This window comes from Triticum dicoccoides, chromosome 4B (genome assembly GCF_002162155.2).
Source record: "Triticum dicoccoides isolate Atlit2015 ecotype Zavitan chromosome 4B, WEW_v2.0, whole genome shotgun sequence".
NCBI lineage: Eukaryota > Viridiplantae > Streptophyta > Magnoliopsida > Poales > Poaceae > Triticum > Triticum dicoccoides.
The window spans coordinates 93,013,972-93,019,711 of record NC_041387.1 but is presented as its reverse complement, the minus strand read 5'-3'; positions in this window follow the sequence as shown (position 1 = coordinate 93,019,711).

Here is a 5,740-nt window from a genome sequence, read left to right as displayed (position 1 = left end):
GAGCATTTTCCTAAGGATTTCAGGGGTCCTTGTAAGGTGTCTAACTACACGGCGGATCAACCCCCAGAGGCTTGGATTGAGAGTTATGAGATGGCCATGGAAATGCTGGATGTCAATGATGCTGCATGTGCTAAGTATTTCACCATGATGTTGGACGGGCTGGCTCGTACGTGGTTAAAAAGTCTGCCTGCAATTCCATTGGGTCATGGGCGGAGTTGAAAAGGTGATTTATTCAAAATTTAAAGACATGTGCAAGCAGACTATGTCAATTCTGGATTTGGATTCTTGCGTTCAAGGTGAAAGTCAACAACCAATTGGGTGCGCCGGATTTCAGCTATTATACACTCGTTGGATAGTATCAACACCGATTCAGCAGTCCTGATGTTAGAGAAGAATTGTCATTTCCTTTCTCTTAAGCAGAAATTGGGGCGGCTTAAGAGCATCTCCAACAGGCGCCCAACGCGCGGCGCGCTAAAATCTGATTTGCAGCATGCCAGTCGCCAGGTTTGGTGCATTGCGCAGCGCTTGCTCCAGCAGTAGCGCTAAAATGTAGCACGCGCGCAGCTCTAGCAGCGCGCGCAAGCAGCCGGTGCACACATTTGTTCTCATTTTGGGCACAAATTTCACACTTCAACACAAAACACATAGCATATATTGAATCACAAACATCATTCCAACCAAGTTTGTGCCCAAAAGTTCATGCCCACAAATTCAAATTAATGCCCACAACATAATTCAACCAAGTTCAAAATGCAAACCAAAGGCACAAGAATCAAGCCTCGTCCTCGTCTTCGTCTTCATCCTCATCTTCCTCCGATTCATCCGACTCCTCGAAGACGATTCTTCCTCCTCCTCTTCATTGTTGCGCGTCGTATCCTCATCACGTGAAGCTCAGAAGGTGTTGCCAAGATCTTCAACGGCATCTTCATGCGAAGGTGGCACACCGGCGCCTGGAGGTGCACCCATGCCCCCAATGAGAGACGCAAAACTCAAGCCACCTGTGCCACCCATGTCGTCCAAGCCGCCCGGAGGTGCTCGAAAGCCACCCATGCCTCCCATGGTCTCCATGGTAGCTCCAAAGCTACCCATGGAACCCATGCCGCCCATAGTAGCTCCAAAGCCACCCATGGCACAAATGCCACCCATGCCGCCAAGGCCACCACCACCCATGCCGCCAAGGCCACCGCCACCCATTGTGCGAATCATGGCTCTTTTTTGGATCAAGACTTCTTCACGGGCAAGATTGACATACTCCTTTTACGAATCATTGAACAAAGATGTGTCCAAGAAGAACAAGTGCTTCTCCCATTCCAACAACTTAGCTCGCTCCTCCATGCCCACCTTCCTCTCCTCTAGTGCCACTTTCCTCTCCTCGGCGGCCACCCTTCTCTCCTTGGCCACCAACCTCCTCTCCTCGGTCGCGACATCTTGGTTCCTTGCCATTTTCCTCACCTCGTTGGCTTCTCTTTTTGCATTGACAATTGCTTCCATAGCATTTTTGACCTCATCATCTCCTTTCCTCTTCTTCTTTTCTTTTGCGTCTTTCTTCGTGCCATCCAGTCATTTTGGCTTCGAGTATGAAATCGAGTTTGGGGTGGGGCTTCTCTTGCCATCTTCACTTGATGCATCCTCCTCATCATCATCTTCCAAATCAATTGTTTGCTTGTGTTTTTTTCTCAAATCCAAATCATCAATATCCTCACGCTTCTTCCATTTCTCATCATCCTTCAATACTTCATAGCAATGAGGCAATCCAAATGTCCTTCCTTTCTTGATCTTCCCCTTCTTGGTCCTCTTCTCCTCTCCTTTGAACAAGTTTTGTGCAATATTTAACTACATGAAAACAAAACAAGTTAGCACAAGAAACACCAACAACAAGCATGATGTGAACATGAGGAATCATGAAATGACACTTACCCTATCATCATCATTGGTGCCACTTGGGTTCAACTTGTCAACCGCTTTTTGTGCGACCGCTCATTGTTGACAATCCCTATTGATGGTCGACCACCGGGAGCGAGGTGATCATGCGGAGCGGTCAATTCCACTCATGTTGCTGATGAGGACATCTCTGCCACAATTACACTTGCCGCCACTCCTACATCAGTTATGCCATCCGGACCTATAACTAGAGCACGCGCGAGACAAATAAATGGCCAGGTACTATCGCTCCTTTATAAATATGATCTGGCTAATGAGGATATAATATTACACTCATATTCGGATTTACTTGTACTTAGGAATAAAGGAGAGATAAAAGATGAAGACAGTGTGCATTCAGATCAAATGGAGCAATATTCTTGCATGCATGTCATGTCCAATCCATGTGCATGCATGAAGTGCACCAAGGGACTTGGATTACCATGCCAACATCACCACGTGGGTGGGCCTATGGCTTTCGGCCATGCCACCAGGTGCTTGGCGCAACTTCCAGGAAGGCCAGCTACATACGACGAGCAGTCCGATTCATGGACAACACATACCGCCTTCGACCGGAAGCAGTAGCAAAACGTTTCGGCCGCATTATTGTCTTTTAATAAATATAGGTAGTCTAGCTTAGGGTTTAGACTTGGGTTTTACTGTATTGTCTAGATTTCGCTACAATTCGCATCTACGAGACGTGTAGGACTACCGCCTTGTCAGATTCACAGTGGAACCCCAACTTTTCATCTAGTTCATGTACACAATTTATCATCCGCAATTTCAGTTGCAATTCACCTTTGTTCTTGTTGGTTCTTCGGTTGCTTGCAGGAACTTGAACCTCGTTGTTCAGGTTGATCGTGCCTACGGCAAGGTCAATAACCATCGGAGATTGGTTTAGCGATTGTCGAGGCGTATCATCGGGTATGGTATAGCCGGATCGTCAAGGTCAAAATCCACCAAATCGATATTTATCCCCTCTCTCATCGAAAGATCGGGCCACCATCACATTAGTTGTGAAGATCAAAGTGTTCTTTCATCCGGAGCCAATAAGCATCTCTACTTTGATCACCTCCAACAGATGGATCCCTCGACATGTCCAACCAAGTTTTGCATAGCACAACGTCTTCTTCATTGGTGTAGTTGCCTCCACTTCCTTTCGGTGCTCGACAATGCCCTCACCATCCTCGTCCACCTCGAACTCATGGTCTTCAACATGCATGTCATTGGTTTGAGACCAATGCGAATTGTTCGAGCCAACACCCATAGTTGACATGTATGCATCATCGTTCACACTACAAAGTATATAGGACAATGCAATAAGCTATCTATATGTATGCATTCAAAAAATAAAGAAGGACAAAAAATTCGAGAATTTTTTTACCTTTAGGGCATATCGTCGAACACATGGTGTGCCTCGGCCGCCGGCTCAACAAGTGAGCTCGCTGGTGCTTCAGTAGTCGCCGCGCTCGTCACACGCCCTGCAAGCTTCTTCCTCGGCGCCTTCGAGGTACCGGAGCCGCCCGCCGCCTTATTCTTCTTCGCAGATGTCTTGCCCTTCTTTGGCCGCGCCGCATTTGGGAGCTTCGAGGCGGGTGCACATGGCATCATCACGGCGGGTGCCGGCGCGACGCCACCAGCCGCGGAGGTCATCTGCGGCGGCATGAAGAGGGCGCGCTTGAGGCCGATGCTCGGAGGAGCTCCGGCGGAGGCATGGCCAATGCTCCCGGTGCTAGGGTTTGCGGCAGCGGCGATGGCGGCGGAGGCGGCGGTGGCAGTGGAGGGTTCGCGGCTGTAGGATGGCGTGAGGGGGTGCCGATGCGTGCGTCCATCGTGTCAGCTCGCCGGTGCCGGCGCGTGCAGTGCAAAGGTGGCGCGGGGGAGAGAGTGTGATGCAAGCGCTCATGTGTGCCGCATGCGGAAGTGGGCGCCCCAAATACGCAGCACGCGATAGCGATTCAGACCGCGCGCCCAACTCTATATGCCGCGCGCGCGGTTATTGTGCGCCCACTGGAGACACAATAGTGATTGTGTGCACGCTAAAATGGGTAAATTTGCGGCGTGGCGCTTGTTTAGTGCGGTTGTTGGAGATTCTCTAAGTGTCATTGCAATAATATGGGGGGTCTCATGGCGGCTCTCGTCAAGTATGCCGAGTCTGATAGCACTAAAGATCCCGATTCTGATGATGAGAAGGCTGGGAAGGGGAAGAAGGGCGGCAATGCAAAGGGACAGCATAACACGGTGGGTCAAAGTGGCAATGGTAAGAGGAAGGCGGACGACGGTTTAGGCTTTGTCGCTAACACCAACACGCAGAGCAATAACTAGCGTTGTAAGGGTAAAATGCAGGTGCCCCAGTTTAGAGGGTCAAAGTTCAACCTTGAAGCTATGATGAATCAGCCTAGTCCGAAACATGGGACCCAAGATAAGCCAGCCAGCCATCTGTGGAAAGATTGTTTCATGATGAGGGAATACAGAAATTATAACTTTTTCTAGAACAATCACGGCCCGCATGGCGGTTCAGGTTCCGGCTCACACGGGCCTGGTTTTGGAGGTGGCGGTTCAAGCTCCGGTTTTCACGGCCAGGGCAATCAAGGTGGTTTCAATCAGCAATCTAGTCAGGGGAATCAGCAGCAACAGTCTAGCTATCAGAGTCATCCAGAGCAATTTAATAGTGGTCAATATCATGTGTTCACCACAAGCTTGTGCAAGCAAGATCAGAAAATACATAAACAGGCGGTGAACTCTGTTGAGCCGGCTGTGCCTCATTATTTGAGGTGGTCTGAGCAACCTATTGTATGGATCCGTGAGGATCACCTGCCCCGGGTTGACAATCTAGGTCAGTTGGCATTGGTGGTTGCTCCATAGGTAGAAGGATATAAGCTCACGAAGGTGCTCATGGATGCGGGTAGCAGTATCAATATCCTTTACTATGAGACTTTTCGTCGTATGAATTTGACTGACAAAGATCTTAAAGCATCTTCTACTGTTTTCCATGGGGTGGTGCCTGGTAAGTCTGCGTATCTAGTAGGTAAGATAACACTGGAGGTAGCCTTTGGAGATGATAATGATTCTAGAGCTGAGAAGTTGACCTTTGAGGTGGTCAAGATCAAGAGCCCGTACCATGCTTTGTTCAGGAGGCCACCTTACGCCAAGTTTATGGCACGACCGTGTTATGTTTATTTGCAGCTTAAGATGTTAGGTCATAAGGGCACCATCACGATGCATGGTAATAGAGGAATTGCTCTGGATTGTGAAGAAGGTGATGTTGCTTATGCTGAGTCGGCTTGTGCCAGTGAGGAGTTGAAGTTTTATAAAGACAATGTTGACCAGACGGATATGACACCTTTGAAGAAGACAACCATAGAGAATGAGCCCTTGATGAAGTTTAAGTCGGTAGATGATACTAAGATGGTTGATTTTGTCCCTGGCGATTCATCAAAGCAGTTCAGCATCAGTGCTAATTTGGATCCGAAATAGGAAAGCGCGCTCATCGAGTTCATCTGTGAGAACCAGGACATCTTTGCATGGAAGCCTTCTGACATGCCAGGTGTATCGAGGGAACTCGCTGAGCACACTCTTAATGTGGATCCCAAGTTTACCCGGTCAAGAAATTTCTGTGTCGCTTTAACGAGGAAAGGTGCAAGGCAATTGGTGAAGAGGTGGCCCGACTCTTGGCGGTAGGGTTCATCGTTAAAGTTTTTCATCCTGAATGGTTGGCTAACCCGGTGCTAGTACTTAAGAAAAATGGCACTTGGCGTATGTGTGTGGATTATACAGACCTTAACAAGGCATGTCCGGCCGATCCATTTGCTCTCCCTCG